At 44.6% G+C, this 26,517-nt stretch overlaps 1 long non-coding RNA gene across 1 annotated transcript; it reads left to right on the forward strand.

The window, feature by feature from the left end:
- Positions 1 to 16,327: 16,327 nt before the first annotated feature.
- LOC146188963 (uncharacterized) lies at positions 16,328 to 23,915 on the forward strand. Its single transcript, XR_014707258.1, has 3 exons — positions 16,328 to 16,455; positions 17,613 to 17,696; positions 23,692 to 23,915. It is a non-coding gene; the product is annotated as an uncharacterized LOC146188963 (long non-coding RNA).
- The last annotated feature ends 2,602 nt before the right edge of the window (positions 23,916 to 26,517 follow it).

Here is a 26,517-nt window from a genome sequence, read left to right on the forward strand (position 1 = left end):
TGTGCACTCACCTTGAATGCGCGGAAAACGTTAAAAGTTCTAAAGCAAGCACCAGCTGCATTTTCTCCATGATTATGAGCCCCTCTACACATATTTATAGGCTGTCTATCGAAAACATCTGTTTCACGGCTTATACCTTTTACAGCTATTAATGCAATGACATTACAGTGCGTATTCCTAGAAAAATCAGGCGTGCGTCACGGTATTCCTTGATCACTAGCATCTATTTTAAACCGTGTAACCTGCTTTATATCAGTGCCAAATTATCCTATCTCACAAGATCGCTTATTCAGCCTGGTTGAAAATTTTGAGCATAGATGAAGTATGTCCAAGCATCTGCGTGAAACTATACGGAGATGGGTGGCGCAAGGGTAGGCGTCTACGGTTTTACACATGGAAGCGTATATAAGACACCATGTGATCGTGAATTTCTCACGCCGCAGAATATCGTGGTATAACTGCCAGAATACTATTGCAGAACAAAACCAAATTGTGGCGAGTTAGAAATCAAACTAACAAATCCGTACATTAATCCGTAAACATAACAAATCTGTAAGAGGAGGGTGTGAGCTGTCGAGCGCGAGCTTATACGGTGTGCAGCAAAGACAACGTTTTATGCGGTGGCTCTTCACTTAGAATATGAAGTTGAATGCTGACAAGTGCAACCTTATGCGCATTCCTTATGTCAGTAGCGATTTTCCCTTATATACACTAAACGGCGTGTCACTTGAACCAGTTACAACATATAAATACCTGGCAATGGATATTACGTGGAACGCGCACATTGAGCACATTATCAACAAAGCTAATCGCATGCTGGGTTACCTGAAACGTAACTTTCACACAGCCCCAACATCAAACTCTTACTATACACTACACTCGTACGCTCACAGCCAGAATATATTTCATCCGTATTGGACGCTGCTGTAAATACCTTGATTGACCTACTGGAAATGACACAAAATAAATAAGCTCGCTTTATACTGTCTAACTTTCAGCGCACATCAAGTGTAACTGCCATGAAGAATACATTAGGCCTGGCTTTACTTGCACCACGACGAAAAACTGCACTCCTGTGTCTCTTTCACAATATGTTTCATCATGAGTCCATTCGCAACGAGTTACTTTTCCCCCGTCATATATTTCACGCCGCACTGATCACATACATAAAGTAGGCATTTCTACATGTAAAACTAAAACATTTTTGGATTCTTTTATTCCTCGCACGTCATATGACTGGAACCACCTTCCCTTCTTCAATTGCCACAATTTCTGAACCTGCATTGTTTCGGTCTACTGTTACAGTTTCTATTGTCTAATATACATATTTTTAGTGCCTGTTATATTTTGAACACTTATTCTAATTGTTATGCATGTTTTGGTAGCTAATCATCTTATTGTTCTTATTGTCAGTATTTTATGACCTACCCCCCTCTGTAATGCTTTGCCCTGAGGGTACAATAAATAAATAAATAAATAAATAAATAAATAAATAAATAAATAAATAAATAAGTAAATAAATACATTGAAATCTCTAAGTGGCCATGGCGACTCCTGCTATATATGTGTGTCCCTGTGCTTTCTAGTCGGAAACTCGCAGCAGCTAGCGCAGCCCAGTAGAGTGGGTAAAAGTCGACGTTTTTTTTTTTTTTCATTGCTGGCTTTACTAAAAGGAAATAATTTACCGCGTTGTTCGCACAAACTAGCGAACATTAGTCTACGCAGCTTTCGAAGGAATGAGAAATGTCTGCAATTCGAGACCAGTAGCCTTTCTTAATTAAAGTTGACCCAAGAGCTGCGCAACACCAATGTTTCGGTTCTTTTTCCCCAGTAGTGACGTCGGCAGTGCTTCTTTTGCTTTTGTTTTCAAAATTATTATTGAGCTCACAACCTCAATCTTGTATCTCAAATTGGCTATTTGCCTGCTATACATATGTACCGCAGGCAGAGCCTTTTTATTCTTATAACTTACAATGGTCTAACCCTAAAAACTAGATTAGGTCAGTTAGCCGCGCTGCCTAATCAACGAATCAAATTCTGGCCCATATTAGTGTGACACATTGTGGTGTTCACTCTCTTGTTATGGGTTTGAATATACAACGTCCTATGATAAATTCTGGTTCATTGCATAAAGCGATAACTGTTGTCTTCACTAACTAGACCCAAAAAAAAAAACATGTCCCGTCGACATCAAGACATATCAAATGGCAATAACGGCATTGAATATCCCCAAATGCGTTGCAACTGTCTTCCCTATTTGCAGTCATATGTTTTTGGGTATTTCACTCCAACATAAGTGCATACAGCTTGTATTAGTTTCAAATTAGCATCACCAAAAACTGTGATGTATCCTGGTACATAGCCATAACCAGTACTATTACCATAAAACTATGATTTTCCAATTGAGCATATGTTACTGTGGTGCAAATGCAGGTTCTGAAAGAATTCCCTTGCACCTACGTCTACTTCACGTCAGATGCGAAGCCGACGCGATTTTGCGAGACTTATCAGCATGTATGGCTGTCGGGGGACAATCACAAGTGCGTGTACAAATACGCTTTCAAGAACGCCGACAGTAATGACAGGCAAGTATTTGGTACAACATAGCGCAGATCTATAGTTAAACTGAAAATATGGTGGGTAAATTGGCCAGCTTGCAGCGTTTATGTGAACTGCAGCAACACCGTTTTAAGCGTGCCTGGCTTTAGGTGAAGCCTAAAGTTAAAACCTCAGCTGCAAACCAACTACCCAAATTTTTCATTATGGCACGTTGCGAACATAAATCCACCCAAAAATGAATAGATTGCTTGTCGGCCAGCACACTCGCGGAAATGTGGTTCGTTTACTCTCCAGGATTACCACTATTCTGAAATGAGAGGATAGTGTTGAAAAAGTTATATATTTTATTTCTCTCAAGCCAAGTGGTCTTTTTGGAGTATATAATCAGCTTGACTGAATTCGCATGTAACCAACAGCGCTATTACATACCCCTTTTCAGCTGCATATGCAGTCAATTTATAGTTTGGTTCAGCTGGTTTCAAGTAGTTTATAGAGGAAATTTTACTGGCAAATGTTTGTACTGTACTGAAACAGTTACAATACCAGAAGAGTACATTTCAGTTGTTGAAGGAACCAATTTTAAACCCTGAAATCACATGCAATCATGTTCGAGCTCTATATGTATTAGAGTGAATCTGTCAGTGCCATTACAAATATACTTTATTGAACGATATCTTTATTGCCACAAAATATTGAAGGAAAGTATCTAGCAGTTAGTTTGGTCATTTGCAGACAACCAAATACACACAACACTGTAAATAATAAGACGAGTGTATTCCCCCCGGGAACTTTACGTATCCTATCTTAACACTTGAAAAAATCAAAGTATAGACGCCATACATATAAACAGGCAGACACCTTGAAAGGCGTCGCTTCTTGACATACAGTTATTTCTTCTATCGCTTGTTACAAAGAACAATTTCAAAGAAGGCAGGCACCTCCTGAATGCAAGCTTAGAAGCAAACACATCTTAGCAGTCTACATTTCATTCCCTCCTTTATACCAAGTTATTCAGGGCCAGATGCAGTCAAGGGCACACAAAAATGCATTTTCCTATAAAACAATCATTCTTGGAGCGTTTTTTTTTTTTTTTTTTTTAAGGTCAGCGCTTAGCCCGTACTGCATACCTTTCTTACTAGCTAGCTTACTGCGTATAACTAGCGGATAACTTTCTGTGGCTCTGCAGCGAACGCTACAGTGCCTTCGAAAGTAGTTAGCCCTTCATGTTCGCGTTAGCGGTTGCAAGAGAATGAATGAATATGCCGTGCGGTGTCACAAGTGATGGGGTAGGCCGCTTCACGTGGTATGCTAACAAAGGCCCGTCTTTATGCCTTTCCCGACCACCACCCCTGCAACGCCACTGAAACATGTCCTCCACGGAAATAACAGTTATTCGTTCCCAGACGGCTGACAGCTTGTAAGCGTGGTTTTCAGCAAAGTAGTTCTCTACTATATTGCGGAGCCATTGATGCAATACGACGAATAGAAGCAGTCGTCAATAGAAGAATTTTCCTTTATAAAGCACGAACTGCAGAGAAAAACCAGGTTTGTTATTGGCACACTAGTACGTTCGTATTACCTTTGTCCATTCTGCTACGCTGAAAAGAGCACTTTCACTGTCTTCTGAATACACTTATTTTGGTACAAAAAGGTTCTTGCTGCGTCTTGACACTATCTCGAGAAAACAAAAATTGCCGACGATTATGTTAATTTCTAATGCGAAATTTGAACGCAGCTCATCAGCTGTGTCACCGTTTTCGAAAGATTGGGGCAAAGATTTCGACCAAGACATGTATTTACAATTACAGACCACTATTCTATTTTTCACACATGTTCCTTCAAGAAACATTCCACTAACAATCCTTCAATGAAGAAGGAAGCTCTGGGTCGGAGAAATGAAGAGAGTAATTAAATTATCGAGAGGTTGCGGGAGGCAGCGCGTTGGCCCATGCTTTTCTCTGAGAGTGTGTGAATTCTCGCTTACTGCTGATGTTACCTGCAGTTAGTTCTATGTGGACGCTCGCATTATTGATGAATTAATAACGCGAAAGCGTTACTTCGCTATGTTCACAGATTTCTGTCCGCCGACCGTGTCCGCAGAACCTGTCCGCAGGCCGCGTCCGCGAAATCGTGTCCGCAGCAGTTGCGGGTAATTGAAAAGAAGTAGAGGTTAATGAATGGTGTCAATCGATTGAGGCTGACGTAACGTTTCTGGAGAAAAATAATTAGGCGAATAAGTTAATTAGGTAATTAGCTACAGGCAAAAAGTGTAAACGTTGTCCACAGGAGTTGCGGGTGATTGAGAAGAGATATAGGTTAATGAGCGGTGTCAGTCAATAGAGGGTGACGTAATGGTGTGTGTGAAGCAGTAATTAGGACAATAAGGTAATTAGGTAATTCATTCGAGGCAAAACACGCAAAAGTTTGTCTGCAGCAGTTGTGAGTAATTCAGAAGTCGGAGAGGTTAATGAGTGGTGTCAATTGATAGAGGGTGATGTAATGTTGTGTGCGAAAAAATAATTAGACCAATAGGTTAATTAGGTAATCCTTTACAGGTTTAAAATGAAAAAGTAGAGGCGAAATCGGTCTCATTAACGACTGGCTTGGCGCCACATTTGAATGTATCAAATACTAAAAGTTAATTAAATCACTCAACTAGGGCAAGGTCAAGGATTTGATGTCTCGCAACCGGAAGTAGAGTCGAAAAAGGGAATAGGAAGGGATTGGCGCGCAATTTTAAAGTACCCAAGGCTAAAATGGGTAAACAAGAAGTGAATTAATGTGACGTCACGCAACCGAAAGTAGAGCCGAAAAAGTGCATAGAAGAGATTGGCAGAATATTTGAAAGTACTAAACAATAAAATGAATAAACAAGAAGTTAATTAATGTGCCGCAGAGGATGTGACGTCATGCAACCAGAAGGAGAGCCGAAAAAGGGCATCGGAAGGTATTGGCGCGCAATTTGAAAATGCCGAAGACTAAAATGGATACACAAGAAGTGAATTAATCTGACGTCAAGGATGTGACGTCACGCAACCAGAAGTAGAGCCGAAAAAGGGCATAGGAAGGAATTGGTGCGCAATTTGAAAGTACCAAAAACTGAAATGAATAAACAAGAGGTGAAATAATGGGATGTAGAGAATGTGACGTCCCGTAACCGGAAGTAGAGCCGAAAAAGGGCATAGGAAGGGATTGGCGTGCAATCTTAAATTACCGAAGACTAAAATGGGCAAACAAGAAGTGAATTAGGCAACGAGAAGGAACCAGAAGCAACCAAAAGCAGCATACGAGCTTTCGCATTACTTCAATGCAGATTCTGCAGTGCTCTTTATTGTTTTATCTTCGCAGTGTGTACCATGTATGGTCACGTCTTCCACTTGAGCTCTGAAGCGTGCCTTTAATAATTGGTTCACAGGAATGGAAAGGCTCAGTATATGTCACACGACACCTCAATCGTGCCGTACGAGAAGGAAGGAACGTGGGAGTGAAAGTGGATCTGGTTACGAGAGACAACGCCGACGGCGCCACGAAACCCAGGGTGCCAAACAGCTGCTCCATAAAATTACGAGGGGTGGCTTAGCTCCTCCTGTAAGGGCGTGATGCGATAACGTAGGCTACAATCCGATATGCACCCCCCCCCCCCCCCCTTTTCGAACCTCAAGAACGTTCCTGTCTGCGCAGGGATTAGCGTGCTTAACTCGTCATCCAAGAGCACTGGAATGTTGATCTTTATTCCACCTTCTCCCCTCAAAAGAGCAACCCGAGTTTGTTCCGCGTCTAAACTTTAATATTATGTGGCCGCTCTAGGTCACACAAGCCATCTAAGAATCAGTGCTCGTCCACGCCAGCTGCCATCGACACCTTGCCAGCGCCATGCCTGTGGATGTGCGCTCACAACAGTGACACCGATGCCGGATTTTCGGCGCTACTTCAGTCCTAAAGCGTTAATGTTTACCGAAATCAGGCCATGCAGACCATTGCACTTTCAGCACCGGCGGTGGAAGATCCCAGTTTGCTCGCTGGGAGAACCTGCCTCCGCGCACTGTTAGGGTGTCGTCCTTCCGCGCGCACGTCGCAAGCAGGTCAGGCGAACTATCAAAAGAGCAGGGGAAGCTTTAAGCCTCATTGTAATATATTTGATGTCTATCACCCCCCCCCCCCCCTCTCCGTTTCCACTTTCAACATGTGCTTCATTACGTATTTGTTGTCGCATTCTTAACCGGAGTGTAAAGAGCTCTCTTACGCGATAGCTTTTAGGGCTCTGTCGGCAGAAAAGGAGTCGGCCTCGCTGTATCCCACAACTGAGATATCGCGTAGTAAAACGTGCCGAAAAATGTGCGCTCATTATTTCGTCTCAAAACTGTTCCGCAATCGTTCTTTGAGCAGCGTTTAGAATGGTGCCATAAAATTTCGCCTCTCATTTAATATCTTTTGGCTAGTCAAGCTGAAGGCAAGCTGTGATACTGATTCAAACCAATGCCATGTGTATTTAAAATGGTGTGTTGCTAATTTTATGCTTAGGTGTCCACCCACCGAAAAGTGAACCAGACACTGCACCCTCTTTTCCTTAAAACCCAAACCGATTAAACAATTTTAACACTTTGTCAAAAACTGTGGCGGTCTCGAAATGTCAGAGATGCGCTAAATGACAAGGCGGTGCTACAGGTGTTGTCATGTCTGCTGTTAACGCGAAGCTTAAGCGCTCTCCTAAATTTTTATGCAACCTTTTTGGTAACTACAGTATAAACAGCAAGCAGTAGGCAGAGTTCGCGAAACACAAACGCTCCTCATTCGAATTTGGAATTCATGGAGTTCCCAACATTGCCTCGCCGCGGTGATGCTATGGTTAAGATGCCCTGCCACGGCGTCGGAGTACCACGGTTCGATCCCGACCGCCGGCAACTCCGTTTTGATGCGTGCGAGACTAAAAGGCTTTTGTTCTTACGTAAGCAAACTGACCCTTTTCTGCTTGCGGATTAACAAGTTTGAATGTGCCAAGACTTACCCGGTTTTGTGGTATCCTCTAGCAACGTCAAACGCAGAAGACTTAGTGTTTTTTGCGGAGATTCCTTTAACATTCTAGGAGTGAGATTCTCACTGTAATACCTAAGCGCTGTAACCAAAAACACCTGTATAAGGACTTGCTTGATGTAATGATGCCAGTATTGGTCATTGCACTGCGTAGGAGATGTCTTAAAAGGAGTTAAAAAGATGCCTGTACGGTGTTCAGAAAAATTTTTCTTTACACACGGTTACATTACCTGTTAAACCGTGGTTGATGGAGAAAGACTTCATCCCGTGGTGAATGGACTGCTTGATTTTCCGCAAACCGGAAATATAGACCATATTTTCGTTGACAGCTGGGATGCAGACTTTCTGTCAGATATCTTCCAGAGAACCTTAATAAAGGACTTGCCAATTACACCATATGGTATTCGGTTCCTGCCTGTCCATAATCAAGTGGGTGTGCCATACGACTTATTCATTTTGCTCTGCCTACACAGAAAACTAGAATGGCTGTGAGACACGAGGATGTCGATGCTCGCTCTGCGAGAGAGCATTTCATTGAAAGTGAAGCTATCTGAAGGCCATCGATAAGGCCCAAAGTGAGAAACCTGAACGGATGCGTTTCGGCTGGGCTGGATAACCTAAAGCGCTTTTGAAACTTTTGTGAAGCCTTACTTTTTTTGCTAGCGCTCTTGGTGGTAATATACTCCCTCTGCATTTTTCATTGTTAACAGGAAATAAAGAAAAAAAGCGAAACAAAGAGGCGTCCATGTGCTCTGCTGGTCGAAATTACTCCGGAGCCCTCCACTCCCTCCACTCTTTCTCTCTTTCTGCTGTCACTCCAACCTTCATCCTTTCCCTTATGGAACTATTCAGGTGTCCACAGAATCAGCGTGACCGATACTGCGCCTTCCCTTTCCTTCGAACCAATTATTGTTATTTTAGTTCACAACTTTAAACGAATAAAAATGTCTGTACCCCACGGACAACCCTTCAAACAGACAACGTAGTGCTTCGTTATCACCCCAGGCCCGCTGCCGGAAATCACCTATAGGTGGGACAGAGCTGTGCCTAGGATCCTCGCCAACCTTTCTTTTGACAGGTGCAAATAAATATTATTTCTCTGTCTCTTTCCACGTTATCAACCCATAACACATAATTCTCTAGCCAATTGAAATATTCTAGATTGTTACGTACCGTACTATGAACACAAAAAATACACACAATATGATTTATCAACGTTCCAGGCCTTTTTTAAAACCGACAAAAGGAAAGCACCTATTAGTGCAGGCTGTGTTTTTTCCCGTAATTGTTTGCAACAATATTACAATAACACACAACACCCATTGGATTCCGCCGTTTTTCACCGCAGTATTTGATTGGACAGCGTTTTTGTGTCAGCGGGATTTCGTTGACATCCTTACGCCACATACACGAAAAAATAAACATGCAAACTAAATAGCATTGAAATTGACGTGGCACGCGCCATCCATCGCAATGCCAATCAGTCCCAATGGCAGCTGTAAACATGTGTGCACTGCAAAGACTATACGGATATTGAAAAATTGCTTCGACACACAGTTTAATTCAGGATTTTACAGCACGAATTGAAGATTTCCAGTCTATGGTTTCACGGAGAGCGCGCAGAAATGAGCGCTTGGCGAGCTGGCGGTGGCGGAAAGATCGATGCATCACACGCAACCTTCGTAGCCCCTCGAAGACAGACTTCGCATGAGTCGAAGCGCCCGGAAAACCAGCAATGCTCCATGAACTCGCTGGTGCCTTCAGAAGCGCAGTCTCTGCAAGCCTACTGCTGCAGTAATACCGTCGGTAACTGCTGTCGTGTAATGTGACATGAGCGCTTAATAGTGGCAAGAGAAATTGGAAAGGCAGTACAAAAAAAAAAACTTTATTTGGCTCTATGTTATTTTTCGGCGGTATTGGTGTGTCTTAAAAGGTACCTCTCTCTTGCATTCCCAGCATTTTTTACCGTTGACCTTGTCCACGTCTAACCAATGGTCCTTGGCCCTCCGTCTAGGTATCCGCTGGCCACAGCTGCCCGTACAGCTCGCTGTACCTGACCTTGATCGTCTTCGCAGCGGTCGCTGCGCAGCAGTCTCCGATGGCTCTGTACTCGCGTTTTGTATTTTGGGGATCCCGTCCATGTTATGACAGGCACATGTGATGTGATATAGACTGGGTTTTTCATCGCACCAGGGTCATGTGTCTGCGTATATCGCAGGGCGCATTTCTTTTAGTATGTGTAGGTTTGTGTATGAACCTGTCTGTAACTGTTTGCAAATGACAGCCTCCTCTCTGTTGAGAGGTCTGTGCGATGGGGTATATGGCATTATTCTGCCTCTATAATACCATGGCTGAGTATTCATTGGGTGCTGGAGGAAGTTTTGTGGTCTCGTCGGATGCTCGGAAATTAGTGTATGCTCGAGCCATCCTATCGGCCTCTTGGTTCCCTACCACCCCTGTGCGCCCCGGGACCCTCATAATTTTGTTCGTGGTCTTGTTTTCTTCTTCCTGGTTTTTAATTTTATCGCTCACTTCGAGGAGTATACATAGCGCCTGACGACGTATCCTGCCATTCATGTAATTTTGACCGGCTGTGTGAGAGTAAGTAAGTATTGTCAACGACTGCCTGGTTCTATAGCCCTCCGCCACCGCTTGATCAACGGATACTTCCTCGGCCACTGATAACGTGCAGTCTCGCATAGACTCGCTGGTCATTTCGCGTAGCCACGAGTCGACCAGCATAGCCATTGCAATTTGGGTGTCTCCTCCTCTCGAGGACGCTTCTGGATACACGGTCGTGTATTGAGGTGCGTATGTTTTCTCAATTCATTCGGTCCTCGCTTCTCTTCTGCCTCAGTGGGAGTTGGGGTTCATGTTCCTCAGGATTGGCGCTATCTTGATAGACTTGCGGAGCTCGTCGGGGATTGTTTCTGCCCTCGCCATTTCTCGCGTCTGCTCGCGGTATTCGAGACTCTCAAAAGAAAGCGCTCTTCCAGTCGCTGTCTGCAGCAGCCTGAGCTTTTGTAACTCAAGCTGCGACAATCAAAGTGTCGCGTTTTACTGTAGACGTGTTGCGCTAGTCGGAGCGCTGTCTTATACGGTTCGCATAGCAGGGCATCCGCTTTTTGCGTTTCGCTCTTGTTTAGGTACTGGTAAGGCAGGCTTTACACAATTCGGCTAAGTACAGGGTATTGTGACTAGTTTTAGAGTGTCCTCTTCACGCATACAGTGCCGTCTGTTGGTAATGCAGGTGATCATGCGTGTGACTTGTAGCGTTGTTGCTTTTAGCAGGGTAAAAGTGTGGGTATTGCATTAGTGGTTTTACCCCACATGCCAAATATTCTTATTGTTGTCTTTTTCGGTATGGACAATCCTTCCATGTAGATTCTGCGTTTGTCCTCTCTCGTTGGGATGGTCCGCTTTTGCTTGCCTCTCCAGACTCGCAGCAGTTCCGATTTCTTGGTCGCGCACGCGGCCCTCTCTCTCTCCGAGGTATTGCTGCACACAGGAAGTCGCCTCCTGTAGTTTTTCTTCTGCGTCATTGAGGGGGCCGGTGTTCGTCCAGACTGTTATGTCGCCGGTATACATGGTGTGCCTGAAGCCTTCGATCCGCTCTAGTTTTTGAGGTAGGTCTGTTATAGCTATGTTGAAAAGGACGGGTGAGAAGGCTGACCCTTGGGGTGTTCCTTTGGCGCGTGAATTTTGTCCGATACGTCTACCATACCTATGGTGGCAGTTCTATTAAACAAGAAAGCTTTGGCGTATCCGTGGATTCTGCTCCCTCAGTCCAGGTCATCTAGACCTGTAAGGATCCCTTTGTGGCTGATGTTATTGAATGCCCCCTTGATGTCCGGGGCCATCATGACACTTTCACTCGCTCAGGGTACTTTGCGGAGCACATATTCTTGTACTGGCAGGAGTACGTCCTGCGTCGAAGGTTTTTCTTAATCCAAAAATGATATACGGTACACACCCAGTCGGAAAAAACTACAGAAAATTTTCTGATGTTACGACAGAATTTCTGTGCGGTTTTTGACGGGAAACCTGTTGTGACAACAGAACATTCTGTCGTAACATCAGAAATTCCTGTGGTTACAACAAAAAAGTGCTACAGAACTACAGACAACAGAAATGTACTACAGAAAAACTACAGAACTACAGAAAAATCTGATGGTTACAACAGAACTACAGGATATTTTGTCGTATTTCTGACACAGTTCTGTCGTTTTTTTCGGCTGGGCAGTTGTTATATTCCATGTAAATTTGCACTCTCAGCGTCAAGCAGGTATGTGGACGTCGTCCACTACTGGCTTGGCGGAGAGCTGCCCTTAGGAACTCGGGCATGAGAGTTGCGTTTAAATGCTTCATGACCTGAATAAGAAGCTTTCATGACGAGAACGCCTATTTGGAAACAGCGGAAACCATGCCCGGGCTTTATTTTACTTCTTTTGCTGCAGTAATAAAGGAGAGGATTTCACAATATTTATTTCTTATTGGTGGTTTCAACATTGTGTCGTAAGGAGTGCAAAGAGCAATGTCGGCTATTTATACTTTTATTCTAGCTGAGGCACATTTACCGAGTAAGGTGAACAAATGCAGCGTTAGGAATGCATAGAAAATAATGCATTTCTCAACAAGTTGCAGAAAACGCTATTCACGTTTTCTTGCAGGGTGGCATAAGTCTTTACGGTACCATCAATACTCTTTACTGGGCTAGTTGGTGAACGAATTCAGGCATGGGGCTAGCGCACAAGGAGGACACACACGGTGGTTAGGCGGACAGGACAAACGCTAGACTTACAACTGAAGTTTATTCCGGAAAAGACACATTTGTACTTTTTTTTTCTCTCCTCCTTAACATGCTCGCTGGTGCCGCCTTCAGTTGCAGTCACGTCAGCAGTGATAAAAGCGACTTAAAACGCCACGTTTACAGAATGCACTGAGAAGATTAAATTCGATAATTCTGAAATGCAAATGGCACGAAGAACATGAGGAACATGGTACGAAAAGACCTTGCAGAACCAAAATATAAACAAAATAAAACCGTAGTGGCAAACGAAATCTTCAAAAAGTGACGTGACGTGCTCGTTTTGTTGCTGGGGTTGTCGTGGTGTATAGTTTTTATCAATTCATGGTTGTTTTGTCTGTCTCATCTAATTGTTGCTGTTTATATTGTCACGCTTAAAATTGCGCGGCTTAAAATGGGACATTTGTCTTTGCTATCTGGACGATGTCGTGATATTTGGGAAATCCTTCCAAGAACACAATGACCGTCTAGTACGTGTCTTGAATTGCCTGCACAACGCCGCCCTAATTCTGAACTCCAAAAAGTGCCGCTTTGGAGAGCGCCAAGCGCTGGTGCTAGGACACCTTGTCAATGGTGATGGTGTAATGCCGGATCCCCAGAAAACTGCCGCTGTTGAGTCTTTTAAACCCCCGCAGACAGTGAAGGAGTTGCGCAGTTTTCTAGGGTTGTGCTCGTATTTTAGACGCTTTATACATCGCTTTGCTGACGTTGCTTACCCATTGACGTGCCTTCTCCACAAAAACTCTACTTTTAACTGGACACCAGACTGCGACGCGTCATTCCGTCAACTGAAGTTTCTTTTAATATCGAAACCCATCTTACGTCACTTCGATCCTACTGCAATGACAGAAGTACACACGGACGCTAGTGGGATCGGTCTTGGTGCAGTCCTTGTCCAACGGCACAATGAACGAGAGCATGTTATCGCGTACGCAAGTCGTACCCTGAGCAAGCCGGAGCGAAACTACACAGTCACCGAACAGGAATGCCTAGCTGTAGTTTTCGCTGTGCAGCGTTTCCGTTCATATTTGTACGGACGTTCGTTTACTATCGTAACTGACCATCATTCACTCTGTTGGTTGCGGAACCTTCGAGACCCATGTGGTCGCCTCGCACGCTGGGCCCTCCGGTTACAGGAATATGACTTTGCCGTGGTTTACAAAAGCGGGAGGCGTCATGCAGACGCAGATTGTCTTTCTAGGATGCCAATGGCCACGACTGGACCTGAAAGCGACGATTTCGACAATTATATATCGACCCTCGAGCCAGCGTTCCCCGACACGAATGTTTTCAAAACGGAACAGCAAAATGATACCAGTCTGCAGCCTCTCTTTGCCCAAGCCAACGTACCTACAAGCCGTTTTTGTGTGCATGATGGCCTCCTATGGAAAAAGAGTTATTCGCCTGTCGGCCAGCGATACCTACTCGTAGTTCCCAAGACGTTGTGCACGGACGTATTGCGTGTTATGCATGATAATCCAACTTCTGGGCATTTGGGATCGGTTAGAACACTCCACCGTGCTCAAGAAAGATTTTACTGGCCCAGAATGCGCTCGACGGTTGAACAATACGTTGCCAGTTGCAAGCAATGTCAACGCCACAAACGTCCAACTGCAACTCCGTCTGGCTTGCTGCACCCTGTGAAGACCCCGACAGCACCGTTTGATCAAGTAGGCATTGACCTCGTAGGTCCGTTTCCGAAGTCCGTGGATGGAAATCGCTGGATTGTAATCTGCGTGGACTATCTCACACGTTACTGTGAAACCGCCGCTCTTCCATCTGCTACGGCGCATCAGGTGTCGCTTTTCTTGCTGCACTCAGTCATCTTACGACACGGGCCGCCACGAATTGTCATCACTGACCGGGGCCGACAATTCACTGCTGATGTTGTTGAAGAGCTCATGCGTTTATGCGCCGTAACTTTCCGACACTCGACGCCATACCATCCCCAGACAAATGGCTTGACTGAGCGCGTCAACAGAACGCTTATCAACATGCTAGCCATGTATGTGGACGCAGGGCATAAGAACTGGGACACCATACTGCCCTTCATCACGTATGCGTTTAATACCGCCACGCATGAGACGACTGGATACAGTCCATTTTTTCTGCTTTACGCCAGACCGCCACGCTACTCTCTGGATACTATCCTGCCCTTCACAAGCCGTGAAGACCCCTGCCTGGCTGAGACCCTCTGTCTCGCCGAAGAAGCTCGGAGAATCGCCCGATTACGGTCTGGTGCTTCACAAGAACGTTCCAAAGTGCGATACGATTCCAGTCACCGGCGGGTCACGTACTCTGTAGGTGATTTAGTCTGGCTATGGCGTCCAATTCGGCGCCGTGGCCTACATCAAAAACTCTTGGCCCATTATGACGGCCCATATGTGGTTATCAAACGCCTTAGTGATTTAACTTATGGGATAGCCCGCCTGACAGCATCGGGTCGCCGGTCTGCCAAAACCGAACTGTGTCATGTTGCCCGCTTGAAGCCGTGTCAGCCTCGCACGACTCACGAACACGCCCAGAGGGCTTCGTCTGAGTAGGGGGGAAATGTCACGCTAATGACGACGATGAGGGATGGTGATGGTGAGGCAGAAGAAGAAGACGAAGCGTTGGTGCCTGGGGCTAGTAGGCTTCACCTTATCCCACTGCCATATCACTGTAAATAAACACCCCTTTGCTATTTCATCGTAACAATATTGTTGCTGGGTTATCGCGGTGTACTTTTTATCTTTTTATGGTTGTTTTATCTGTTTCATCTAACTCACCTCGGCATGCCTTTACGCATGTCCGTTTTAGCTTTCACGTCACCTTTTGAAGATTTTTTTCGCCACAACGGTTTTATTTTGTGTTTATATTTTGGTTCTTTAAGGTCTTTTCGTACTGTGTTCCTCATGCTCTTCGTGCCATTTGCATTTCAGAATTATCGAATTTAATCTTCTCAGTGCATTCTGTAAACGTGGCATTTTAAGTCGTTTTTATCACTTCTGACGCGACTGCAACTGAAGGCGGCACCAGCGAGCATGTTAAGGAGGAGGAAAAAAAAGTATAAATGTGTCTTTTCCGGAATAAACTTCAGCTGTAAGTCTAGCGTTTGTCCTGTCCGCCTACCCGCCGTGTGTGTCCTTCTTGTGCGCTAGCACCATGCCTGAATTTTACGGTACCATTTTTGTAGAAAAAGGCTGGAAGCAGTGGTGCATTGTTCCTTTATTCATTTGCCGACTTTATGTGCTCGTTGCTTGGTTCTTTCAGAAAAGAAGACAGAACTGTGCTAATAGCTGCCAGCAACACGATCATATACGCCATTGACAAAAGCAGTGAGTACAAATGCGGCAGGACTCGAGCCTGAAGTGCGAAAGCTCCGCATGGCCTTTGATCTACAAGCTAGCGTTCTCACTGCACCTGAGTATTGTTTACACCTCACGCCATTAGTGGCTTCGACACTTAATTTGAGCATTGTTTGAAAGCGAAGCAGTCCTCGTTACACCAGATTCAAGTGCACACCCAGCAGTACCACTAGTCAAACTCCGTTAATTCGTAGGTTGTGCCAATCCGACTACTATAACCAGCACTCAATCATAATTACACCCTAAACAAACCACTCCCATGCTCCTTTAGCTTGGATAGTCACGCAGCTAGGTCTGTACTGAAACGGAACGTAAATCTGATGTTCACTTCTATATGCAGCTCTTTTCTGAGCCATAATTACGTAACATGTATTCCAGAGATTCTGAAAGGATGCGGGAAACAAAGATACTCTCCGGGGCAAGTGTGCGCCGTCTCGATCTCAACTGCTTAGCATAATCGCGGGAGCATACATTGCTGCCATGAGTAATAATGCCGACCATCTGTTATGTAAATCTGAAAAATCTCAAATTCACCAAAGCAGCAAGCGCTGATTATTAGCCGCTCACTTTGTGCATGCTCGCCCTTTTAAAGAAAGATCTAGAAGTTAGACCTTCTATCGTCTTCTAAGCAGGGCATCAAGGACGGGACGCCGACAAGCATTGACAAACTAGAGGCCAATGTACTAGAAATCAGGTTCAGCAAAAGGAGAGGTGAGCGAGTGCGTACCCTTATTCACAATTGTAACCAGGCTGCATGATGTACTTCTAACTCGTGTTAACCTAATAAAGCACACTGACAGACCTACAGGATTTCAAATATGCACCACGGTTCTATACCAGGCGCTAATGAGGTTGAACTGGGGCATACGTGCAGCACTGTAAGAATAAGAACAAACCATGCAGAATGATTGCTAAGGTTATGAGTCATACGCATTTTCGCAGTACGTTAAAAGAAATACGTCCGAACTCAGCCAATGACAGGCTACTCTCATGCGTCTATAGTTCATAGTGATCCCTCTAACGGTGCAGATGATGTTAGGAGTTTTTTAGGCACACTGAATGAAATTCATCATGCACTATATAATTACTAATTAAGCAGAAAGCTTCAATTTCCGCCAGCTCTTAGTTAAAATTATACAATTTGTATCGCATGAGCAAGCGCTTAGAGACAGTAAAAATGCGTATACCTTAAGTAATAGCCCACGTAAGGTGCATCGGAAGCAGCGATTTCCTTTTTTCAGTTTCTCCAATCGCTCCTCCCGACCAATGTCACCATTGAAATCCGCAGTGCTGTGCGTCCGAGATCCGTACAACAGACACTGCTCTCTTACGTAGGATGTTACGTGTAGTACTGCATAGCCTACATAATCAGATAGCCATTATTGCGATTAACAGCATATGAAAGTAATTACATATGCAAATAAGCATTTCTTCACGCTTAACAAACCCGCTAAACCAGGACAGCGTCGATTTGTGTCTAAGTCTGTCGCAGTGCGGAAAAACAATACTTGAGACAATTTTTCCTGTACGTCAACGCATAAGTGACATTTATATCAAATAGATAAGATCGGTCTTAGTTTTTTTCTAGGTTAGGTTGAGAGGAGTTTGATACCGGCAGCTCGCTCCGTAATATGTAAGCCGCGACACTGCGCTCATTAGTGAGACCTGCAGGTGAATGATAATCTTTTTCAAGGAGAATTTCGATTCATTGAAAAAGCACTTGAAACCACTGAAGTATTAGATGTAAAGTATAAAGGCACCGCTAAACGGGGCAGTAACCTGATAACAAGCAGTATCGTACCACAAGTGTTGCTAGCCTAGAATGAGGAAAAAAATACGAGGCCTTTTGATTACTCTTTTATTTTCAGATCCTGATGTTGTTACATCCGACGAATTGGTGTACATAGATGGTACCAATTGTTTCTTAGTGCAGGCGAATACGACCAAGAATCGTAAGTGATTCCGGATCTCGGGTAAATATAGCATACATTCGCGAACACCTTATGTAGAGAATGCAGGTTGAAACTTACCCTACACAAACTAAGTTTACATGTTTTCGAAGGCGAATGAAGAAACGCTCAAAATAAAAACTAAATTTTCAGTTTCACGCCAAAGAAAATGTTTATGGCGTTAGAGTGCTTCCGAAAACCGTATCACCATTTAGCTGCAAGTCATTTTTCGTCTCTTTAGGAAGAAAACATTATTGATGCCTTACAGGGATCAACTGAGCTACCGTAAACATTAGTATTTTAGCTGTTATCCGTTGCACAGCCAATGAAGCTTATAACATAGAATCTGTTCCTCCAAAGAGAGCAATGGCAGAAAGATAAAAATTGGGGATGAGTAGAATTATGCTATGGCTTCAGGATATGACACGAAAGCTTTAACGGCTCCCGTCGGGTGCTTCATTTTGTGTTCTTTTTACAGGTGCATTCTGGAGGTCGGTTTTCCCTAGTTTCTAAATTTCAGCCTTTATTATACAACATTTATCATCAGCATATAATCGAATGCTAATGCACTGTGCGAAAGACTATCCGACGGAGATACAAGTATACGTCCCATACAAGGCGTTTGAATGGTTCAACGAGTCCTATTAGTAGCGTGTGCAACCCGGAATACTATTTCCAGTGGGTTCACTTTACTTTGAAAATGTTGAAAGATCCTGCATGTAATGTGCACTCGTTACAACTCAAAACCCGACGGCCAATTCGTCTCCGGACATGTGGTCTAGGTTTAAGCTCTACGTCTTTTATTGCGAAAGCAACACTACGACAGCATAAGCGAGACCTCGGGTGGCCGCAGCTACGCGGTGAAGAGGCGTGAAAAGGTGTATAGCAGCGGTCTCCTCATAAGATCATCAACCTACCATGTCATTCGAATTTACGTGACGCACACGTCACGGGCAGGAGCTGCCAACTCTGATCGCTCCTTTCATATGGGAGGGTGATATCAGAATCAGCCTGCCAGAACTTTTTGCATTCTCGCTACCCCTATGACACGCAGGCACCTCTATACGGCTTGGTTGAAGCGTGATTTTATAGGTTCGCTGGTAGCATACGCTCTGGCGTCATACCCTTAAAGAATGAGCTCATGTATCGCCAATAATGTAGCACCTTACACTGATAGGGCATGATAGGGGAATAATGCAGCAGGCAGAAGAAGCTTCGGCCGTTGCTTTCGCAATTCAAATAAGGCTAACCAGAGCTAAACCACAACTAACTTTTGGACAGGCTGGCTAGATAGCGTGAACATGAAACCCTTGCGAATGCGGTAACACGCACCACCTTTGCTAGCCATTGCAGTGAGGTTTCCAGAGTTGTTTGGAAGCGTGCATCGTAACGAAAGTGGGCTCCAGGTCATGGGATGGTTGTTCCCTGTCTTGTCCGGCGTTGGGATTCAACCGGTCAGAACCCGAAGTCAAGGCGGACAGCCAACCACCTAGGCTGCCTGTCCCATCCCACCCTCTTTTCCTGTTCCCCTCTTCTCCACTCTCTCAAATATACAGAGCCATTTTGCCAGTGGCAGGGAGCAACGAACGCCGACAGGGCCAAAGTTAGGAACGAGGTAAAGGTAAAGTAAGAAGATTAAGATAAGGTTCACTTATGCTCCGTTTCTAAGGGTGGGTCACGTGTGGGCTACCCTTGCGAATCCGCATTAGCCTGCAAAAATCTTGATGTAGGGGGTTTTGCGCAAACAAATACAAGGACGAGAAAGGCGACACACACACACACACACACACACACACACACGCACACACACACACACGCACGCACGCACACACACACACAAGCTCTATCAACTGACTTTATTCGTGTAAGGCAACATGATATATAGGGCGATGAATCTTTCTGCTCATGCAATCAAAATCATCCTCATCTGCTTGATTTCAGCTACTGCAATTAAAAGCCTTCTCTCATATCCCTTCGATTGTTATTTCAGCAAAGCAAATACAGCAACTGCTGCAGGGGCAGAGGCTAAATACGGTGGCGCCTGACGAAGGCCTCTGTCCCTCTGCAGTCGACTGAAGTGCAGTCATATTACCGCATAACAGAATGCAATGTACACAAAACAAAAATGTGCATAAGCAAAAATAACAGGATCACATGACATTGTACGACGCCATAGCAATAAATACAACAAAGATGAAATGATATCCAACAGAGATCTCTTCCAGTATAACTATACAATTTATAGCTAGTCACTTATAACAAAATAAAGATAATATATACTGGAACACAACACGAGACAAAATAGATTAAATAGCAGGTCAGCATACAATACTAGTATATTTTCTGCAGAAATATGGCCAAGATGATAATCGGTCCTCATGCAGAACTCCAGTTGATATTAATACATCTTTAATGTGCTTTTTTTAAACTTACCTATATTAGCTTCGAAATTTATTGCATCTTGTAATTAGTTAAGAACAACAACCTTTTGGTATGTGAATGTTTGTTTTGCATTGTTCGTTCTTGTTTTTGGCATGCGTCTTTTATTATGTCGCAATGGATAAACAGGATTTTCTCTCCGGTCGCAGACGTACAGTTTTCGGTGTTGTATGAATATTAGTAGTTTGTAGCAGTAAAGATGGCCTGCGCTCGGAATTTTATAATTAAGATTAAGAAATTATACTACTACAAATTAAAAAGCATCAGTCAACATAAGAAGAATAGACATTTGGTTAACTTTGCTTGTGAATTAGGACATTATTAAGACATTCTTATTTTTTTTATTCTTGTAACCCTCTTATCGCGCCCCATTGATATTGCATCGGTCTTGATGAAACTTTCCAAGCCTTGTTAGGTTCTTGGGAAGTCGGCAACCAGAGGTAACCAAGGCAACGGAGATAATGAAGTTTGCGATGCACGAAACGTTTCTTATCGCTGTCTTCTGTGGTGCGAGTCTTGTTGCACCCGTTAAAGCGTACAAATTTAGATTGCAGGTCTGAAAATATCCCTTCTGCGAAGGTTTCAGTATCCTTGCTGGTCGCTGCTCTGGCGCCTCTTGGTGAGATTTAATATCCCCCTGCATCATCGTCAGCCTGACTATACCCACTGCAGGGCGAAGGCCTCTCCCATATTTCTCCACTTAACCCGGTTCTGTGCTAGCTGCATCCACTTGACCCCTGCGAACTTCTTAACCTCATCCACCCACCCAACTTTCTACCGCCCCCTGCTACGCTTTCCTTCCCTTGGAATCCAGTTTGTTATCCTTAGCGACCATTGGTTATCCTCTCTTCGCACTACATGTCCTGCCCACGCCCATTTCTTCTTCTTAATTTCCACTACAATGTCGGTAACGAGTTATTTCTCTGACCCACTCTGCACGCTTCCTATCTTTTAATGTTACCCCTACCATTTTTCGTTCCATAGCCCTCTGAGTTGTCCCCAACTTAAGTAAAACTCTCTTGGTTAGCCTCCACGTTTCAGCCCCTTGGGTAATAAGTTTTACTTAAGAAGTTTGTCTCGCTGTAGCTGAAGAAGGCTTGCATCAGCTTCGTCGTAAATGCTGTTGGCATGTCCGTGATGCGCACTTCGGCGGCGCCGCTTCGCAAGCAGCCACGTTCAAAAAACCCTTACTACTTTTGCTTCAGTAAGCAGATCCTTTGATTCGACGTTGTGGCAGGCTACATAGTTGCTACTATTCTGCACTTGTTTTGAGATGTTTATATGGTCAAGAGCCGAGCCGCTGTAGTCCGATCTGTTGGAATTCTCCCATTGGTACTCGGATTTGCTGTCAAATCCTGCAGAGGTTTTTTGACAGCACCCTGTCGTGTTCGCAATCGCGTAAACTCCATGTAGTGTGCGAGGTCTGCGGACAAGCAAGGCTAATAATATCTGCTTTAAATGAGGCAGAGATTACGAATAATTGAGAGATGGCCCGTTATGAAGTCACCAGTCGACCTCCATCAGGAAGGCCCGCGGAGCCGACAAGAATGTGGCGGCATTCTTGGCTGTGAGATTTTCGTGATAAGGGCGCAGGAAGCGCGAGGCAGACTAATCCATGATGAAACACTTGGGTTGGGAGGGGGGGGGGGGGGATGAGGCGGACTTGCCTCCAAGGGGAGCCGATTAGGCGCTGTAGCTCTGGGTCTGTTTCTCAGATGTTAATTAAAATCGATGGCATTATTGGTTCTCAAAATGCGTCGGCATCGTCTTCTTCCGACGTATAGAGGTCAGGGGCTCGCGACAGGCAGTCCTCATCTGTGTGCTTGCATCCAGACTTAAAGCTGTCGGTCATGTCGAACTTCAGAAGAGGCAGGCTCCCTCGAGCGAGGCGGTCGGAGCAGTCCGAATTACGGAGGCAACACATGGCGTGGTGATTGCTCAGAATCTTGAATGGGTGCGCAGACATGTACACGCGGGATTTTCATACAGCACAATAATTTTTGAAATACTCTACTCTTTATCTGTCGTGCAATAGTGAACATAGGTATTTGGTAGGGGAACGTTAGAGTAGGGAATCACATTTTCCAGGCCGTCCTTTTTCGGTACTATGATTTTTCCAAATGGACCCATGACCCTTGAGCGAGTATGAATATCAGTTTCGGCATTTTTTGTCAAAGTTCCAGAGTACTGGAGGGGGTAGTAAACAATTCTGATGTTTCCTTGTCTTCTACTTGCGGAGCTTCTCATCTAAAATTGTGCCTCTGCTTTTGGAGAAAGTGAAAAAGGAGAGGTGAAAAGGTTTTCACTAATCTTCAGTAATCGACGCATGGTCGAAGAAACGCGCTGACAGCTTTCTTGTCGGCCAACTGCAGGACCTAGCTGCTGTCTTTCCTGGTTCAGGGCATATGCCGTCTCTGCTGCTAACGTGTACGAGAAGGAGCTCTCTGTGTACGAAGCGGTGCTTCTCGGGCTTCAGCTATAGCACAGAGGCCTTGACTGCGCCCAGAACATTTTTCAGTCCATATTCAAGTTTGTTTTTGTTTGTTTTTTTCAAAGTACGGCGCGAGACCTACATTGTATTCTCGAGATAGTTTGCCGCTTGAAGTCTGCTGGTGCTCGTCCACGGCGTCCTGAGAGGTAGCTGATGCACTGCAAAGCGCAAATGGCATAATCTCTATCAAAAATAACCTATCTGGCGGGATGACAATAATGAAAATATTTTATTTAAAGATAAAGGACACTGAAATCATGGAATGGTTGGTCTGATCATTGAACCAGGATACCGTTGGCTAAAGTTGCTACCTTGTCACTTTCCGTGAAGCCTAGTTGGCCCTCGTGAACTGAGCTCGACAATGCTGTCTCCCAATCTTTCAACGTTTGCTGTTTTATAGTAACGAAGGCACTATTAGCCTACCAGGCCTTTATTATGCGATATATATCTGTTTGCATCCCGCAAATTTTACACTACGCTGAGGATTCTGGCTTGATAGTGCGAAGCAGTACTGGATTATTAAAAGACATGATTTATGTTCTGGTAAATGACAGTATTCAACATTATCGAATTCCTTGGCTGGGCCCAGAACCTTTGTAGTCATAAGCACAAACGCTGCAATAAGTATGAACTTGTTAGTAATGGTAGGGGGTGCCTAAGGCTTCATGATGGGAGAAAGCCTAATGAATGCCATCTTCTCTTAGTCTCTTCATAGCCGACGCCTAACGCGCATTCAATTGTCGCAACACGAAGTTTACAACAAAGTGATTTACTTTGCTGCGCGAGATATCGCACGCGGAAATCCCAATGCAAGCGAAAGTTAGCGCTCATATTTGAACAATGAAGTAAATGGAAATAGTGATGAGTTATAATGCACTTCTTTTGTGTTACAAGACTGATAACATATTCTAACATATTACACCTGGTTCAATGTTGCCCTGCGATGACACAAAATACTCTGTCTCAATTTTTCATATTGCGGATATTTGGTTTGTATTAAAAGTGTATAAGGGAAGAATGTAAATAGGAAGAATGCGCAATAAAATCTGGTTCTTTTATTCCTTCCAGCATACTACATATTCTATAACCCAAACGCCGGTAGTTCCGCCCATGACAAATGCCTCAAGAAGATGCAGAAATACTCTGGCCTGACACCAACGTTTCTGTGGGGGAGACAGGACTGCAGTGAAGAGAGAATCTGCAGGGAATAAATTCACGTGGAGGAGGTAAACGAGGTTATCAATTTTAAAAATGTTCAGTTTCGTTCACCGACATGGCCTTTAATAAACGTGTAAAAGGCTTTATGGGATCTGTCGGAAACTGATCATTTATATAGCAGTAACTGCATCACACGCCTTCGTAAAGTAACCAATAAAGCGGCATAGGCAGTAGACAGTAACCGCAGGGTAGAAAATACGTTAGTAAAATGAATGCTTTAATCTTCGACTTGCCAGGAAAACACGTTTCATTGTGTTTTGCTGATCTGTTGTCAGCACAATGCGAGAAAGGGGACCATTAAAGTTACTGAAGTAAAACTTGTTGCTGGGCTAGCTGGTTCATGATCGTACAAACACAAGAGAGGAGACACAACACGATAGGAGACAGACTACAACGCGCTACTGGCAGTTGCCAGTAGCGCGTTGTCCTGTCTCCTCTCTTGTGTTTATCTTTTTTTGCGCTTACTTTTCCCCGTAGTACCATTAAAGAAAGGTGTTTGGCACCAAGGTACTAGGATTCGGTCTCGAGACTCAATAAAGTGCCGACCACGATCTGGTTGTTCCCCGGGAGCTCGTCTCCGAACAAGTCACGCGCAATTTTGTACTACTGTTTTAATATATTGTATTGGCTTTATTTTTTGTTTAAATTATCTTCCGCCCTATTACTAATCGACGAAGTTACACTAATGTTGCCTCCGGCCGGCTGGCTTCTTTCAATGCAACGTATACCTACAACACCGCAGCATGGACTCCATCCTTCGTCATAAGGCACGCTTCGTTAAAGCCGAAAGTCTTACCTTTTTTCATGGTGAAAATCTCGCGTGGGTAGGGTCTGTTCGCGAGAGTCCGCGGGATATCGACGAGTTCTGGGAAACCTTTTAGAAAAAAGCCCTCATCCACTGACAGTTCAACTCTTACGTCTTCAATCCCCATTCATACACTTTGACCGACTACGCCACTCCGGGAACGTGAGAAACATACCTTAGTTCTCCTTGTCTGGCTTTCCTGCTTTCTCCATGACAACTTAGGGGTCCGACTTTGACGCCTTCACTCCGATCTCCAGAACGGTAGAGTGATTAAAAACTTTTAGACCACCACATTTCTTTTCAACGCGCCTCCAGCCTGCCTACCGGCCGTGTGGTGCAGTGGTAAGACGCCCGACTACTGTCCGGACTTCCCGGGTTCGAACCCGACCACGGCGGCTGCGTTTCGATGGAGGCGAAACGAAGTGGAGTCCATGTGCTGTGCGACGTCAGCGCACGTTAAAGATCCCCAGGTGGTCGAAATTATTCCGTAGCCCTCCACTACGGCTCCCCTTTCCCTCTTTCCACTTTCACTCCCACCCTCATCTCATCCCTTAAGGCGCGGTTCAGGTGTCCATAGAGCAAGTGTGACAGATACTGAGCCCTTCCCTTCCTGTGAATCAATTATTATTATTATTATGGACGAAAAAAAAAACCTGAGGGAGCGCGCGGCAATACCCTTGAAGCCTAGTCATAAAAAATAAAAGGTAGCGAGTCGGTCTCACGGTAATTAAGCCACATGATAGCATGCGATGATATATACTACCGCAGTGCGCGCGCATGCGCAAATCGGCGCCGCGCGGGCATGCGCGCGGGGTCCACCGCGCGCGTGCAGCTATGCGCAACTGCGCGGTATCAGCGCAGTAAGCCATACTCGCCACAGCAGACAGCCGCGCGCCCGCGCCAGGGCAGACGGGCGCTTTAAAACATACGGAGATCAAAACATTAGGGACAGACTCGGAGAGCGAAAAAACGGGGTTAGGTACGGCTTCCTTGACGCTTGGCTTGCAAAGGTTGATCGCATGACGCCACGCTATTTCCATAGCTTTTTTTTTTTTACCTTCATGCTACTGGCTGACGCGGGTCACGTGACTCTGCGCCGCCTTATCCCTTCTAAGCCTGCGCGTGCATTACGTTTCTAGTATGGGAGATCCACGTTTTACGATTATTCGTCAGATGGAAATTTTTGGGCACACGCAGACACAGCCAGCATGTCTGACTGCTGTGCATTAGGGTGGGGCAACAAGAAAGTTAGGAAAGGTGCTTTCTCTGTTCCGGATAGAAAAAAAAAATTCATCTGCAATGGCGGCCACTCTGGGTTCAAAAATCGTCCTGGAAAATTTGTGCTATCAAAGACAACACTTTTGTGCGAGATACAATGCTTCACTGGTTTCACATTTTAAGGCGAAAGCCTTCCTAGGCTCATAGAGCGAAATCTGAGTGCGGGAACTCTGCGCGCGATCTTTGGGTCGTATCTGTGCACTCATGTATCCCTCGCGAACGCGGACGTGTGAAGAGGGATATTAAGAATGAAAACGATTGATGGTGATAGGTTATAAATCAGTGATAAATAAACATCGCTAGAGTTAATGACTAATGGTAATAACTAATATAGATTATTATAATTTCTGAAAATTGATTTGTAAATACCAATATGTTAAACTACGACTTGCTACGAGTGCAATTGACTGGAAATGTGTAAAAATGCTCAGCGACGAGAGGTAATGACTGCAGTCCCTAGATTTGATTAATCTTGTCTGCTAAAGGTTGTGAAACGACTAGCTTGTCAAATGGCGATTTGCAATGGCCGCAACTAATTAAAATGAGTAAAATGCTCTGCTGTGAGTGGTAATGACTACGGTGACTAGACATGA

Source organism: Amblyomma maculatum, chromosome 5, assembly GCF_055883805.1.
Source record: "Amblyomma maculatum isolate TAMU_Amacu chromosome 5, ASM5588380v1, whole genome shotgun sequence".
Taxonomy (NCBI): Eukaryota; Metazoa; Arthropoda; class Arachnida; order Ixodida; family Ixodidae; genus Amblyomma; species Amblyomma maculatum.